Raw genomic sequence first — 17349 nt, 5'->3', positions numbered from 1 at the left:
CCATAGCTGCAAATCCCTAGTGTAGACAGGCCACTCTGCAATATGAACTGGTGGAGTTGAAAACGGGAGTGAGCACCACCAATGCAAAGAGCGGTGTTGCCTGTCTACCTAGGGTTGCAATGATGCAGTTACACCGATGACTGATCAGGGCAAGTTCCCAGTCTACACAAGGCTTATAAAGTGTCTGTCTATTGTGATGCGGTCTACTCTTGGCCAGTGGGCGGAGTGTGCATCAACTATTTCCTTTGATCATTTCTCCAAACAGCCATCTCAGTCTGGCCTGAGTGTGGTGCTTCGAGGAATGACAGTACAGCATGGTCTGAAACTAATTTCCTGATTTCATGCCTCGGGATCACGGCTTCTCCAGAGATGACCCTTCTGAAAACAGTTTCAAGGCATGGTTGCCCTCAGTGAACCCCAATACATTCAGGGGTGCCAGCCAAGCCTCTTGGTGTTTATCTTTGCCCTTGCCTGTTGGAGTTGACAAAGCCCTGATTGGATGACTTGGGAAATTGCATTAATGGACAAAGCAGCCAATGTAATAAGTAGAGGTAGTGTGGCCTAGTGGATTGAGCACTAGATTGGGATTCAGGAGACTATGGGCCTATTCCCAGCTTGGCTGCTGGGCACCCTTGGGCAAGTCATGTCCCCTCTTTCTGCCTCAGTTTCCCCAGCTGTAAAAAGTGATAATGATACTGTCCACCTTTGTGAAGCACTTTGAGATGCACAGATAAAAAGCTACAAGGTGGATGACATACCGTAATTGCTTTTATTGAACCAACTTCTGTTGGTGAGAGCTCTTTGGAAATTGCATTAATGGACAAAGCATTAATGGATAAGAGCTAGGCATTATTAAATGAAGGATATTCCCTGGTCTATTGGAGCCTTTGTGCTTACAGCTATGGTTTGGCGTTCCTGGGCCTGTCACAGATTTCCTACAACTTTGGGCAAGTCACATTGCCTCAGCTCGTCTTTAAAATGGGGATGATCATAGGGGCACAGGGAACAGCTACTCAGGGATGTCTGTGAGGTGCTTGGGTACCACTACCCTGAGGTCAGGGGCCATATACATATCTAGCCAGACAGCAGAAGGGTCCCTCTCGCCCTTTCCCAGCCCCAAGTGGGAATGACTCCTCGAGCCATGTTGGGCAAACAGGTCTTAGGAACACACACGCACTAAGAACTTCAGTGTGGCGGGTCAGCCCATCAGCTCTTAGACTGGGGGCACAATCCAAGCTTTGCCTGGGAGTTGGATAAAAAGAATAAAGATGCACCTCATGGAACTGTCTGACTGAAAAAGTGATACACTGAGAGGTGACACCTCCAACCCCTTTTCTCAGTACGCAGTGTCCGACACCGCTGCCTGAATTTACAATGTGGGCACTCGATGCAGTGCTGCACTGCCAGACAAGCGGGCATGGGGCCATGCAAATGGTGGTGAGGAGTCCAAGGAAGGGGAAGGAAGCAGGGATTAATTAAGGAAGGGAACCTTACTCCCCAAAAAACCCTTCTCCACAATATTTTTTTCCAAAGTATTATAGCAGCTAATTGCAAGACAGAAATCTCTGTGGCCCCCAGCAGGGTCACAGAAAGCACTGGCGATTTCCCATGCATTCGGGTAGAAAGAGTATTGGAAGGGGCGTTCTGCATCTGTCTACATTAATAAAGAAAGGTTCAGTAAAAAGCTCTGCCGGTGAAGAGGTCACTCCCAGGTAGTGCCTTTCAAAGCACACACCACAGGTTGTTCTGCTACATCAAGCACAGGTCTCCACGGAGCTTCCCAAATTGTCTAAGTTTGATACAAATTCCAGAGGCGAGAGAGGGGAGGAACGTGTTTGTCTCGTCATCGTACCGTGCACGTTTCTGGGGGGAGAGCGGGAAACGAGGATCAAATTCAAATGGAGGTGTTAGTGGTGTGGATGATAGGCTACCATAGGACAGGGGGAAATTACCAGGTCCCAGTGTCAGAGACCAGGATGTGGCTGGTCATCCCAGTGGTTAGAGTGGGAGTCAATCATCACGGATCGGAACCCAGGATCCGAGGCCAGATACCAGAGCCAAGGGCCAGATATGGAGTCAGAAGCCAGGAATTGGAGTGGAGGATCAGAGCCAGGTTACCTGGAGTGAAGCCAATGCAGGAGCAAGGCTGGAAACAAGCAAAGCACAGGAGCAATTGGAGCCACGGGCAAATGCTTTGAGCATTTGAGCAACTGCTGCTATGGGGCTTCAGAGCTGGTCTGCTGCCTCTTCCCACCAATCAGGTAAGTGACTATCCACCAGCTGCATTTGTTAGGGTGTCCGGACACCAATTCCGCTGCACCCCAATTCCTGACACCCAACAGGTAGGGGATGAGAAAAGACTATCTGAGGGGGGGAGAGAGATGGGTGTGTCATCCCTGGCAGTGGCACAATTAAGGATGCTCCTTCTGTAGCCTACAAGCAGAAATAGTCTGGATCAAAGTAATAAATCCAAACTCACTTGAAAAGCTATCCCGATTTTTCTCTTCTCCAGCCCATTTCTGCTTTTAAAGCAGAGGCAGCAGACCAGTACTCATCATTAGGCTCAAGAAAAATGACTCTTCAGAATGAGGAGCAGCAGAAACTGAGCTGGTTGGGAATTTCTCGACACAACTTTTCTGGTCAAAAAATGCGGCTGTGAATCCCACAGGGGACCGGCACATGGCATAGTGTATCTTTTCATTCATTCTACTTCAGGGTTGGCAACCTACGGCACGCATGCCAAAGGCGGCACGCAAGCTGATTTTCAGTGGTACTCACACTGCCCGGGTCCTGGCCACCGGTCCGGGGGGCTCTGCATTTTAATTTCATTTTAAATGAAGCTTCTTAAACATTTTAAAAACCTTATTTACAACAATCGTTTAGTTATATTTTACAGACTTATAGAAAGACACCTTCTAAAAACATTACAATGAATTACTGGCACGTGAAATCTTAAATCAGAGTGAATAAATGAAGACTCGGCACAGCACTTCGGAAAGGTTGCCTACCCCTGTTCTACTTTTACCAGCCATTAATTTCATCAAGTCATCCCTTGTTCCCCCATTACTGGATGCAGTAAGAAGGAGGAACAGATTAAGTCTCACTCTATTCTTCATAATGCTGAACACAAACAACTCCCAGCACCCATTAATAAGCTCAGTAGGAAACATGACTGGACTTGAGAGGTTTGGAATTAATCCTCTGCCCCTTGCTGTCACCTAGCTGCTCTCCATGGTATTGTGGGACTTGGCCTAGGCTCTTTAAAACCAACCTCGGGAGATTTGGCAGATTAACTCAAACTCTCCAGCCTCCAGCCAGCTGAGCTAGAATCCTGGCTGAAATGAATACACACACCTGACCTGATCTCCTCAGGGAGGTCCCATCATACAAATCATGCACTCCACCAGAGAACATCCAACCCACTCTCAGATGGTCAACTCCTCTCTCCCTCCCCTAGGTTCCCCCCTTTTCCAGTTCTATGAGGGGAGGAGGGATAGCTCAGCGGTTTGAGCATTGACCTTCTAAACCCAGGCTTATGAGTTCAGTCCTTGACGGGGGCTACCTAGGGATCTGGGGCAAAATCAGTACTTGGTCCTGCTAGTGAAGGCAGGGGGCTTGACTCAACATCCCTTCCAGTTCTGTGAGATAGGTGAGCAGATCTAAAGTCTCCCTTCATCCAGAAGACATCACTCTACTGGAGTTTCCACAGCATCCTTTTACATGAGGAAAAAGGAAAGAATGGGGTGCCAGAGGTGGATTGGATCTGAAATGTCCAAAGGGCTGGATGCCCTTTCCCCATCTGCATATGGCAAACAGTAATCCCCTTCGGCTTTGTTTTGTGTAGAGAGATGAGATAAAGAACAATAACCAATTGCTCTGCCAATAGTAGTCAGAAAGTGGTAGCGGCAGGAGGTGTGACCTACTCAATGTAAGTGCAGGGGCATGTTCTGATTCTGTTTCCTGTGTACTGCACCTTTAAATGTACGATGTTTCAGAGCAGGGTGTGGAGTGGATTTCTGAGCATCAGTTCTAGATGTCTGGTAACAACTGAGTAACAAACACACAATGATTTTTCTCTTTGGGACTTGGTCTCATTTACATGGCACAATTGCATCAATTTAACAGAACCAGTTTGAGTTCATAGCTTAGGTTTAAAGCAGTGCTACTTTCTCATGTGGACAAGCCCTTACATTGGTTCTTTCTTGATTCCTTGATTTTTCTTAATCAGAGTAAAAATCAGTGAGACGCAGAGCAAGTAATTGGTTACTGGTAAATGGTCACCATAACGCACAGGATCCCATCTCATCCCTACGCTCCCGCTGAAGTCAATGTGAGCTGAGGGTATTCAGCACATTACAGGATCAGGCCCGCATCAAAACCATATGCTCCACCGTAACAAAATAGATGATAGGGTCACCAGTCTATGGATCCTGCCTTCAGCAGTGGCAGAGGTGTAGGGTCTCATTCATTGTTGTCCATCCCTTAGTGTAGCTGATTCTGCCAATGCAAAGCGGATCTAAAATGCCACCAAATCCTTATGGAAGCATTTGAATTTGCACCAGCATGAGAGTACAAAGTGACGGTCAGTCAGGCCCCTAATGTTTCCTGAGAGCCAGTCTGCCTTTGGAAAGGGGCCAGGGGCTTTGTAGACTTTCTTAAGAGCACCTGCATTCCCAGCTCCTTCCCCGGCGCAAATGCCACTCCTAGTGACTGCCATGACAGCATAAGTCTGTGCAGATAAACTCTCCGCAGTGACGGCAGAGCTGAATTCCCAGGCCACCCCATTGACCTACTAGTTAAGCACCGCAGAGCCGGCTGCTTGATTCCCAACGCAAACATATGCTTTCAAACACAAATTGGGATTCTTCTCGCAGATTAAAGCTGTTTTCCTTCCCTGGAAAACAGCCTGTGAGGAGAGTTTAAAGGCTCCTGAACTTCTCGACACTCTGTGGCTCAAGAGGGTTTGATATTCATGTCTGCCAGCGTCCCCCTTCCCCACCACTGTCTCCACGTCTGGTGCTTTCCTCCTGCCGATTTCCCTCAGGTCAGAGGAGCTCTGTCATCAATCCCCCACCGAGACTTATTTCCAAAGATCAGCACTGACCCAGAAGTCACTTGGCACAGCACCATTAGAACAGTATGTGCTGCCGTCTCTGAGAGGAGCCTCTCGCAGAGCCCCGATTCCGGATGTCAGGGCGTCTGCTAAGCACTTGTCAGGCTCCCGTATTTCAGAGACAAGTCTTTATGCTGCTGACCCAGTGACTGGAGGACGTGTTAGTAAAACAACACACAAGGGCTGGCTTGTTGACCACTGCTGCTAGACAGAGGCGCCCGCGTGGGATTCTTAATCCTGATGGCTCAGCCCAGTGAACGGCTGTGGGGCAGAAGGCCATTCCTGCCTGGATGTGAGCAGGAGATGGGGTGCCCCATGCAGAGAAAGGGACAGTGGCGCTGGAAGAGTTTTCAGACTGGGGGTGCTGAGCTGCACGTCCCCCCCCCGTCCGTGCCCCCTCTACTCCCTAGAGCTGGGGCCAGGAGCAGGCCTGTGGCTCCGGGAGTGGGGGACGTGGGCAGGTGTGAGGTGTCCGAGGCTGTGGTCAGAGCTGGGGGTGAGTGGGAGCCTGAGGACAAGGCTGGCAGCCAGGACACCAGGTGCAGGGCAGGCAGCAGAGCCCCTGGGTGCAGGGCTGGGACCCTGTGCAAAACCTGGGGTTACTGCAGCATCGCCCCATGCCCCTAGTTCCCACGCCTCTGAGCAGGGGTGAGTGCTGAGAAGGACGGGGTTGGATGCCTCTCCGATCAGAGGAGTTATTAGAGTAGACAAGCCACATAAACATTACTCTGGGCTCTCAGGAGCACACAGAGCTAGCACAGGCCCTGCGAGAACACAGGTGAAAGGAGGCAGGAGAAAACCCTGCGCTGCGAACTGAGGCTAGAAGAGCTGCTTCCCCCAAACTAGCCCAACACAAGAGGGTTGGGATTTTAGTTTCGATCTGCAGACAGTTTGCTGATCGTTCCAGCCATCAGTTAAAACAACATTAGCTCTTGCAAATAAAATAACTCCCCCTTCCGCACCAAACCAATGAAAGTTTCCCGTCATCCCTCGTACAACATCCCCGGTAAAAGTGTGACCAAACAGATACCTTCTTCAGCAGCACCTACCTTTGCATACACGCAGGGGTGGCTCTAGACATTTCGCCACCCTAAGCACGACGGCATGCTGCAGGGGGCGCTCTGCCGGTCGCCGGTCCCATGGCTCTGGTGGACCTTCCGCAGGTGTCCACTGGTCCCGCAGCTTCACCTGTGGGAGGTCCACCGGAGCCGCGGGATCAGCTAACCCTCAGCAGGCATGCCGCCAAAGGCAACCTGCTTACCGCCCTCCCGGTGACCGGCAGAGCACCCCCCACAGCATGCTGCCCCAAACACGTGCTTGGCGTGCTGGGGCCTGGAGCTGCCCCTGCATACACGGCCTCTGTTGGCCTAAAGGGCATGGTGATTTCCTGAGTCAAAGTCTTTACCCTGACTCCTTCGTACTGACCTTGGGGCTGCTAGCACAAATATCCCAGCTGAGCCCAACTATCAGAGCGAGGTCTGTAGAGAAAGGGGCCAGCTCTAATACACACAAAACCCAAACCATAAAGGGATCTACAGAGCTAAACCAGTGCCTTGAATTGCATTGAGAAGCCTGCAGGAAGTATGTAGAATCTCTGGAGCACAAGTATAACATACGCTAGGTGAGAAGTATCACCACATTCAGGGATGCCTCCAGGCACCAACATTCCAAGCAGGTGGTTGGGGTGGAAATCTGCAAGGGGCAGCATTCCCTGTGTTTTTGCCCCCAAGCAGCGTGCCGAATTGCCGCAGCAGATGGCGGGGGCAGTCCGTGTGCTGTTTGGGCGGCTTGCATGTTTCCATGGTGGCACAATTCAGCGTCAGCTTCTATGTTCACCTGTCCTGTTCAGCTGGCTGAAGACAGAAGCTGCTGCCGAATTGTCGTCACCGCGGAAACGCACAAGCCACCCATGGACTGCCCCCGCACTCTGCTGCGGCAGTTCGGCACGCTGCTTGGGGGCAAAAACACAGGAACTGCTGCTTGGGGCGGCACGCTGCTTGGGGCGGCAAAAACAGTAGAGCCGTCCCTGACCACGTTTTGCATATGCTAGCTGCAGTCTCTGAGTGTGCAGGTGTGGAAGAACATCAACATCTAGTTGACCAATTTTCAAATTCTTCACCCTATGGATTGATGGCAAATATTTGAAATTCAAACTACATTGTTTAATTGTGACTGGGCACATTAAGTCACATGGTATTGTTCCTGCGCTCGGGTTGGGTGAGTGGCACATATTTTTGCATGAGAATCTCCAAGTCAGTTTCCACAAATGGTCAGGCATGTGGCTTTGAAATTTGCTTTCTGTGAATATTCCTGCCAGTAATCCCCAAGGGCATAAATGTTCATGGAACGTGAACGTAAAAGGGTTATTAACATGGGAGACAGAATGAACTTAAAAACCTATTAAAAGAAGCCAAAAGAAAAGTCACCAAAATAATATTTGCTCAGTTCTAGTGTTAATGAACAACAATCCCTTCCACCACAGAACTGGCTGGGTGAAATTCTCTGGTTTGTGTTATGGCGGAGATCAGACTAGATTATCATAGTGATTCCCCTGACCTTAACATCTAGAAGACGCCGCAAGAGCCCTGAGCTGCGCTTTAAATGACGAGCTGTCCTGCACGCTTACACAGGGTGGCTTTAGGTCCTGGTTTAACGGCTGGACCACATTTATGAGTCCGCCATCGGCTTTGAGTTCACACGGCTGGGACATTTTAGCTCAGACATTAGAGAGTCATGCTTTTAGATCCAAGACTTTCCAGGCTCAATGCTAGCTGCAGATGACCCATCCAGGGGTGTTCAGCTCAGCCTCATTGTGAGGAGACAACAATGCAGTGGAGAAGCACTGCTGGCTAGTGGTTAGAGCACTGGAGGAGGCCTCTGTTCTATTCATCTCACACTGATCTGTTAGGTGACCTTGGGCAAGTCCCTTCATCCCTCTCTGCCTCAGTTTCCCCATCTGCCAAACGAGGACAATGCTATTGACCTCCTTTGTAAAACACATTGAGAGCGAGGGATGAAATTTGTTATGTAAGTGCTATTATTAATCAGTCCTTACCCAGAAAAAGTTCCCATTTATTTTCATGGAAGTTTGGTCCAAGTAAGGACTGAGTTAAAAGAATCTCAGTACTTATCTCACAGTGCAGATATAATCTATCAAGCTAATATTAATTCCCCGTTATCCTGATTCAATGCTTCTATTTAAGGAGCTCACAGTAACCTGGGATCCAGGTCTTACACAGTGAGTTTAACCCATAGAGAAATACTGTGCATGAACTCACTTTGCCCATCTCTCTTTAAAAATATCTCTCAATCCTCACATCAGCTTGCTAAGAAAGCCAAATTATACAGGGCATTAAGCATGCAGTATAAATGAGGCTACAGGAAGAGGAGAGTAGATGGTGAATGTTTATGGAATAACTTAACAACTGGGAATGATGCTGCATTTTCCATGCAAGCAGACAGACAAATATAACACGGTCCCAACAGGGAAGAGTAAATCCCTGTAGTCTGTGGCCTACTTTCAGCTTCATTAATGGAATAAAGGCCAAGAGGCATGATGTCATGAAATTAGCATCCTAATTAAACATTGCCTCTGACTCTGTTTCTCTCCCTCAGCCCCTTCTTTCCTCTCTGGATGAAGTCTGTGGCTTTGCTGGCTCAGTGCACTGCTGTTTGCAGAGGGCTGCAACTTCTTCGGAGTTATGTGTTATAAGGCTGTGCCAGCACATCGACAGCAGCTTGGTCTGTTGGTGGCAGCCAGGGGTCAGGCGACCTGGCTTCTCTTGCTATGAGAGCCTACAGCAGGAGGTTTACCTCTCAATACCTGGAAGACGGTGAATACTGCCTCACCCTTGCAAAGCATTTTGAGATCTTCAGAGGGTGGGATCTATGTACATGCAACCACCGAGGGGGCGTGAAGCAAGCTCCATGAGCTGCACATGTCAAAACTTTGGTGTGTCTGTGTGGGGTTCAGATCTGAACTTGCATCTCAAATTTGCAAATGGGTCCTGCCTTTTGGGCAGAGCCAACACACCAGATAACAAACAGTCCTGGACTTGAGAACACAGAATCATAGACTATCAGAGTTGGAAGGGACCTCAGGAGGTCATCTAGTCTCACCCCTTGCTCAAAGCAGGACCAAATCGCCAACTAAATCGAGAGCCAGACATCTAGAGCCAGAGTCCAATTTGGCACTTGAGCCTGCCTCTATTAATACAACACGCTGTTGTCTTTCCTCCCATTGTACCATTGTCGTCATCATAAAACCACAGCCCGTTGTAAAGAGGAGGGGAGGGTTAACAGTACTTTCCTTCTTGGACCAGGGGCCGGCAACAATGTGGCTGGAGAGCCAAGGCTGTGGTGCCTCTGCCCCACTCCAAGCGAGGCAGCAAAGCAGAGGTCAGATACAGTGGGGGAGCACATGCAGTACCCATTTAAAGGGTGGCAGAGCTATCATTGCACTCCCTGGGGAGCCCCCCAAAGGAATTCTAGCTGAGTCAGCTACAGCTGTCCCACTTCCTTGTGCATCTCCTCCGGCCCGCCCCGCGAAGCCAGGCAGCACCTGGAGGGGACCGTGCAGCTTATAACTTGTACAGCACTTTGAGATCCCCAATGGATGAAAGAATGTAAGATCTCATCGTAAAGATTTAATAAATGAATAAAGACACCCAAGAAACAATGCCAGAGAAAGGCCTTGTCGTGAAAGACCATTAAAAGCCAGACCTAGGAAGAGGCGGAGCAAAGGGAAATAATATGTCAGTTTCAGGGCAACCTTTTATGTACTCTGTATTATCACTAGAGACAAGCCAAATGCAGAACTCCCGACTCCACTCCCTTTGGATTTCAGGAGGAAGGATGGCAGGATCCGAGTCCTCAGACACTGACCTGTCCCCAGACACTGTTTTGCATGTCAAGTTTCATCCAGAAATGGAAGGAGCCTCTAGCTCAGCTCTGCTTTGGCTGTGCACGAGAACACAGCTGGATTTTCATGAGATTTCAGCCCAACATTCTGGAAAACTCCTGGGAAGAGCTGATCTCATGAGATTTCCACCATTCAGGATGTCTGACGGATGACAAGATCCACTTGCACATAATTTCAGCTTCGATTCAGCTTCACACTCCAGCATTGGCCTACCATCCAAACTAGGCGCGTCTCTGCCTGGTGCCATATTCCACACCAGCAGGGATAGACACTAACTGCAGGTGTGCACTGGAAGTTCCCTAGCACCCATTACTATAGTCCCATTTCAAATAGTGCCACATTCAGGCACACCAGCAGGCCCACAATGAACACTAAGCCCAGGGTCTGACTCAGGCTGGAGCCCAAGCCCTGCTTCCATCCACACATGAGTCAGTCTGACTCAAGTCAGCAAGCACTCAGCAGCTGGGTCCTAGCACCCTGCTAGCTGGGGTGAATCAGAGCCTAGTCCCACTGTGACTCAGGTCCAAGCTCCATCATTTTGCAGCATGACTACAGGTCGAGCTGCACACCCAAGTCAGAGGGGCTGAGTTACAAACTGGATATGTTAAGGCGGCTGTGAGACCCGGTCCAGTGACTGTAAATCTGTTTCCGTTGCAGTGTGGATGCTCAAGCACAATCATGGGAGCACCAAGCCCACAAACCCTGATCCCGCACAGACCCGCATTTAGTGTGCAGTGTAGACACACCTCTTGGTGCACCACATGTGACTGTGCATTAAAATTTACACCTCAGCTTGCGCAGACCAATGCAACCTGTAGACAAACCCACATTTGGATATATTGCTAGTATTTATCATTTTTATTACAGTAGGGATCAAGGTACCATTGTGCTGGTGCTGTACACGGGAGCAGGAAAAGAGAATCCCTGCCTCCCAAGTATTTATCCCCAGCAGGGATGGAGAACTGAGACAGAGAGAGACAGAGGCCCAGATTTTTAAAGATGTTTAGGTGCCTGACTCCCATTGATTTCAATAGGAATTAGGCACCTAAATACTTTTAAATATTTGGGCCTAAGTGACTTGCCCAAGGTCACACAGGAGACCTGTGGCAGAGCTGGAAATTGAAGCCAGTCGAGTGTCTTAACCACAGACCGGTCTTCCTCTCTAACTCATTCAGTTCCTTTCCCCGTGGCTTTCCATACAACTCCCCAGTGAAGCTACACCGGGTCATCCCTGTAATGTCCGTGTCTCCGTGTGCGTTTGTCTCCAATAAAGATGGAGCGATTTCCCTCGCTCTGCATCTTTTGTGCAGGTGCACGTTTTAAAAACACAACATCAGCACTCTGCAAAAGTGTTTCTGTTAACATTTATCACCCTTTCCCTTAGTCATCACTGCCATTGCCCTCCCTGGGGAACGGGGATGCTAATTTAGAGGAAGATTTAACGCCGGCCCACGGGAAGCCCTCGCATTAAAACACCACCACCACCAGCACAAGAGAGTGGGAAAAGAGACAGAAAGGGAGAAAGAGCCCTCTAAGAAAGAGCGAATGGTAATCTCAATCACCTTTTATTGCAGCCCCATGCTTTTTAATTGTTCTGCCTGAGCAAGCCCTTTCTTTGCGAGACCGTTGTTAATGAAAAAGTCCATTGCGGTCATTCTGCCAGCTATAAGTTTATTCTTGTCCAGTAGTTTCTTGAAATCCCAGAGCTGTTAATATACCTAGAGTGGAGCAGCTGCAGGGCAACCTATTTCTATGATAATGTGTCTACAGAGTTTTTATTGTCCTTTTTTTTTGATGCCTAACTGCTATCCTTGTCTCCCCTGCCCCGACACATTTCTCCCCTAAATTCTTCCATAAGGTCTTCCCGGTGTTCCAGATGGGACAATACAACTTCTGTTTAGACTGCCAACTTTGAGGGCCAAGACTGTATCTTCAGCAGAGTCAGTGCTTCTCTGGCGGCTTTTAAACATAAATACTGTTTACAGGCAATGGAAGCTGCTTGTAGGGAATTGCTGCTCGTAGAAAGTCATTTCAAAGCATTGTCCAGTTGCAATGAAACCCTGATCCTAGGTACTAAGGAGAAAATGATTTTGCCCAAAAAAGCTTATGTCCAAATAAATCTGTTAGTCTTTAAGGTGCTACCGGACTTCTTGTTGTTTTTGTGGTTACAGGCTAACATGGCTACCCCCGATACATTGACCTCATGAGGTTCCAATGTATGTATCTACAGGGCTCAGCTCTTTGCCTGCTTCTATGCTGTGTAGCATTTGGTCAAAAACTTTCAATCCAAATTTTTCCTCTTGATTGAAAATTGTGGTTTCAATTAAATGATCGCACTTTCCTCAATATTGTTCATTTTTTGTCAAAAGAACAGAAAACCTGTAAATGTTTCTATACAACACTCTATCAAAAAAAAAAATTAAAGAAAAAATCCAAACTTTTTTTCTGGGAGAAAAACAAGAAACAACATCTGACCAGCTCTAATATGGTACAATTCCACTGATTTCAGCAGAGGGAGAATTTCCCAGTAAAGCTGGAGATGATTGAGGATAAATAATCAAAACATCCAGAAGAAACAAAAGCCTCACAGTGTAGAAGCTAACAGAGACATTAAACTCCATACAGTGAGAGTCTGATTCTGTCTTCAGTTACACCCATGAAGCTATATCGAAAGAGATAATAAACCCTAAATCTTCAGAATGGTGGCACAGAATGTTAGCCCCATGACTTCTGTTAGTGAGAAACGATGTTTGCACTCAACATAGTCCATATCAAAGCAATTCGGTTATTGATGAATCAAGGGTTGGCATCACAAGTTCAACCTGGAATCTGGGGGTGGGGTTTCTCTCTCTCTTCTGGCTTCTCCATCACACTAATAAGAAAGATCCTGCAATGACAGGGCAGCTGACAAGGCTGCCGCTAAAGGAGTAAGCTAAAAAGAACCCACCTCACTCTCCTGTTGTTATGTTGGCGCTGCAGAGCTGACAACCATAAAAACTTTCTTGGGTCAGTAAAGTGCTCAGATGTGACTCAGACAGGTAGAGACCAGAAAGAGTTATTCTTAGTCACTTCTCTAACTAAAATTGCAGTCTAGATTTCCTATACCTAGAAGGGAGACATTTCTTCTTAGTGCATCTGAAAAATTGGATACTAAATATCATGGCCCTTTAAACTTGATCATTATTTCCTTTCTTTAACGGGAATATGGAGAAGGGGCTGGTTTAGCAGCTGTGGAGTCTAGAATTTTGTGTCTATCCACAGAACAGGAGAACTCACCCCCTTGCCAACGGGATCCACTCTAAAGGTGAGAGCAGATTTCAGCCTCCAAGCCTGTTCAAATCCTTGGCCTCTCTGCTAAGGACAGCAGTGATTCTTTTTAATCTTGTGAAATTGACCTGTTTTGGTCTCGTTGCGGCCAACTAACGATCCTGAAGAGGCTTCTACCTGGCCAGCTGTTGCAGATTGCACTCCACTAATCATTCCCCATATTGAATGAAACTCAGATTCCACTTGCTGTTAAAAAAAAAAACATGGAGAAAGGAAACTATGAAAGGGAACTATTGGGGAGTAGTTGTAGCCAAGTGGTTAAGGTGCTGGACTAGAAATCAATTGGGGTCCTCCTGCACAGGTTTGAATCCTGTCAACTACAGAGGAACTTGTCATCCCTTAAAAAGGGGGAGGGATAGCTTAGTGGTTTGAGCATTGACTTGCTAAACCCAGGGTTGTGAGCTCAATTCTTGAGGGACCATTTGGGGCAAAAATCTGTTTGGGGATTGGTCCTGCTTTGAGCAGCAGGTTGACTAGATAACCTCCTGAGGTCCCTTCCAACCCTGATATTCTATGATCAGTAGGTATCCCAAAATTCCTCCATGTCAGGCACATCTGCTTTATACATGAGAACAGCAGTTCTTTGGAAATGATTTGTCCAGGTCCCTTTTCTATTATTATTTGTATTATGGGAACGCATAGAGCATCTCAACTGAGATCAGGGCCCCATTGTGTTAGGCACTGGACAAACCCATAGTAAGAAACAGTGCCTGAGCCAGGGAGCTTAAAATCTAAATAGACAAGACAGCCTGAGAGTGGCAGGGGAAAATGAGCCACAGAGCAGTGAAGGATAAAATGTTTAATGGTGCTTAAGTCCAATTTTTAAAAGGGATAGGGAATACATCAAGGCTGCAAACAAAGGTTTGCAACAGTGAGTCTCAGAGACCTGGGTCTACAAACTTGGGCTCGTGCTACATGGCTGAAAATAGCAGGGTAGATGTTCCCACTTGGGCTCTGAGCCCCTCCTATACTGCTGTTTTCAGCTCCATACCACGAGCCCAGGTCTGTAGACCTTGGCTCTGAGACTCACTGCTTTGGGTTTTTTTGCAGCATAGGCATACCCTTACATGTTTAAGAGCCTAAGACCCATTGACTTCCCATAAGACTTGGGCTGCAAAGTGCCTGAATCACTTTTGAGAATAGAATTTAGGCTCCTAAGTCACTTATATGCTTTTGAAAATTTTACCCAGAATGATCACCAAAGTTCACAGTCTGAGACAAGATTAGAACCCAGCTCTCTTTAGCTTCAGACCAATGCCCTAGCTACCAGACCACATTTCCTCTCTAAAAATAGTCTCAATCAAAACTGCCATATTTGACTTCATTTTGTGTCAAAGCCATGAACTTTGCATGGTTTTCATTAGGGATGGATCTGAACCTTCTGTTAGTAAGTTCTGCTCTGCATTTGCATCTCAAGACTGTGTAATAGGATGAACATTCTGAACATTCTGAAGTTTGGGATCCTTAGGATTCAAATCTTCATTTTGAAGCCAAAATTCAAGGCATGTTTTGAGCTTGGGTTTGTTCTGCTCCTTGGGAAGATACAGATCTAGACCCAAGGAGTTTTAACCTGAGTTTTGAAACAACACCATGAATCTGTCCCTCTTTTGCTCAAGGCTGGTACAGATTGGCCACCCTGAGTGCATCTGGGCTGAGCAAGACCAAAAGCCTTTGACAGGATTTGGCAATGAATTTTTGCCTCGTTCTGCATGGGTCTTTCATGAGAATAACTCTGCACACCTGAAAAGTGCAGCTCTGCATAGGAGTATATGGCTGAGAGCATGGAGTGCTCAGACTTAATGGCCTGTATCTTTTCCCCGACCATCCCCCAACAAGGTCTAGTGACTCAGGCAAAACAGAAGTTGGATCCAAGCTTGGTTTCATCAAACTCCCCACAGAGAAATGACAGAACAGCTCCCTCTCCAAGGAGTGCTAGCAGTTCATATCACAGTGGTATCAACCAAACTGTAGATGCTCTGCCATGAGCATCCCTCAAGGATCTGGGAAGCCAGCCCACCTGCTTATTGAGCCGTTACCTATTCTGTAAACGTTACATTTACCAATCACATTCCTAGCAGAGACCCGGTTTTTACTTCCTTGGCCCTGAGGTACGAGTGGATTCTGCCAGCCTCTCTGCTTTGGGGTTTTTGCCCTCATTGTGTTTGAGTTTCTTGGCAGAGGGGAACAGAGGAATTTACTCTTCCAAGCCTGGCACAGCCTCGCCATCAGCGCAAAGCTGCTGAAGGAAGCTGTTTTCATGTGTGAACTCTGGATGAAGAAAGGGAGACCTGGTCACCTCCAATGGTAAACTCTAAGACTGGATTAAGGCAGGGAATTCACACTTTGCCTTTACAGTCTGTGGGTGTCATTGACCCCTGTCATAAACAGATAAGTAAGAGTTAATAGAACAGAAGTACTTCATATCTCTTTTGCCTCTAAAGTGTTAACAAGATCAGTGAACCTGGCTGTCACCTGACCAGAGGACCAATCAGGGGACAGGATACTTTCAAATCTTGAGGGAGGGAAGTTTGTGTGCGTGCTGTTAGTTTTTGGTTGTTGTTCTCTCTGGGTTCCGAGAGTGACCAGATGTGCAACCAAGTTTCTCTCCAATCTCCCTGATACAGGTTCTTATAGATTCAAAATAGTAAGTACTAGGTGATAAGGCGAGTTAGGCTTATGTTTGTTTTCTTTATTTGCAAATGTATATTTGGCTGGGAGGAGTTCAAATGTGTATTTTGCTGAAAGGATTTTAATTTGTACTTTTATACTTAGGCTGGGAGGGTATTCCCAGTGTCTATAGCTGAAAGACCCTGTAACATATTCCATCTTAAATTTACAAAGATAATTTTTACTGTTTTTTCTTTCTTTAATTAAAAACTTTTCTTGTTAAAGAACCTGATTGTTTTTTTATTCTGGTGAGACCCCAGGGGACTGGGTCTGGATCCACCAGGGAATTGGTGGGGAGAAAGGAGGGCAGGGGGAGAGAAAGGTTAATTTCTCTCTGTGTTAGGATTACTTTCTCTCTCAGGGAGAGTCTGGGAGGGGGAGAGAGGAGGAGGGAGGAAGGTGGATTTTCCTCTCTGTTTTAAGATTCAAGGAGTTTGAATCACAGTGATCTTCCAGGGTAACCCAGGGAGGGGAAGCCTGGGAGAGGCAACGGTGAGGGAAAGGGTTTACTTTCCTTGTGTTAAGATCCAAAGGGACTGGGTTTTGGGGGTCCCCGGGCAAGGTTTTGGGGGGACCAGAGAGTACCAGGAACTGGAATTCCTGGTTGGTGGCAGCGCTACAAGTACTAAGCTGGTAATTGAGTGTAGAGGAATTCATGCTGGTACCCCATCTTTTGGACGCTAAGGTTCAGAGTGGGGAATTATACCATGACAACCCCTCACATCAAAGCTTCCCTGAGTCTTGGCAGGCCTTCTAGCCGTTGCAAAGAACAGCTAATCAAATGGTCTTACAAATTATGAGTAGTATTATTGTTTAATACAGTTGCTGCTAGCTCAGACAAAGTGAGTAGGGGAAGGGAGGAAAGGAACCTAAAAGGATGCTGGGTATTTTTTTCCTTTTACTTCATTAAGCTTTGCTTCCAATTACATTTTAATGATTCTTGATGTCTTCTGTGCGCTAGCATTTACTGCAGTCTCTTTACATTTAATTGTCTTGATAATGGGTAACTCTGACACTGCAAATTAGAGGCTGAAAGAAACCTTTTGCCATTTACAGAAAAGATTCTGTGTGTCCACACTACAGCTTGTTGCTGTACTCAGCAGGTTCACACATTCCTTCTGGCTACAGGATTCCTAAGAAAGCAACCTAGGGCTCGGCAAACCAGCTGGGAGAAAACAAGATGCTCTCCTTCAACCACAAGTTATTGGCTTGAGGCAGGAATGATGGGATAAAATGCGATGGTGTGTATTATGCATAAAGTCAGACTAGATGATCCCAACAGTCCTTACTAGCCTTATGAAGCTATAAGAACCCATCAAAC

General features: G+C 47.2%; 1 protein-coding gene and 1 non-coding gene across 15 annotated transcripts in view; one reads left to right on the top strand and one right to left on the bottom strand.

The window, feature by feature from the left end:
* CELF4 (CUGBP Elav-like family member 4) overlaps positions 1-17349 on the bottom strand; it is an 885136-nt gene that overhangs the window by 562326 nt on the left and 305461 nt on the right. The gene's annotated exons all lie outside the window — the stretch shown is intronic.
* Positions 13602-13683, top strand: TRNAS-AGA. Its single transcript has one exon. It is a non-coding gene; the product is annotated as a tRNA-Ser (tRNA).

Source organism: Gopherus evgoodei, chromosome 6 (assembly GCF_007399415.2).
Source record: "Gopherus evgoodei ecotype Sinaloan lineage chromosome 6, rGopEvg1_v1.p, whole genome shotgun sequence".
NCBI classification, from domain to species: domain Eukaryota; kingdom Metazoa; phylum Chordata; order Testudines; family Testudinidae; genus Gopherus; species Gopherus evgoodei.
This window is presented reverse-complemented; position numbering and strand designations above follow the sequence as displayed.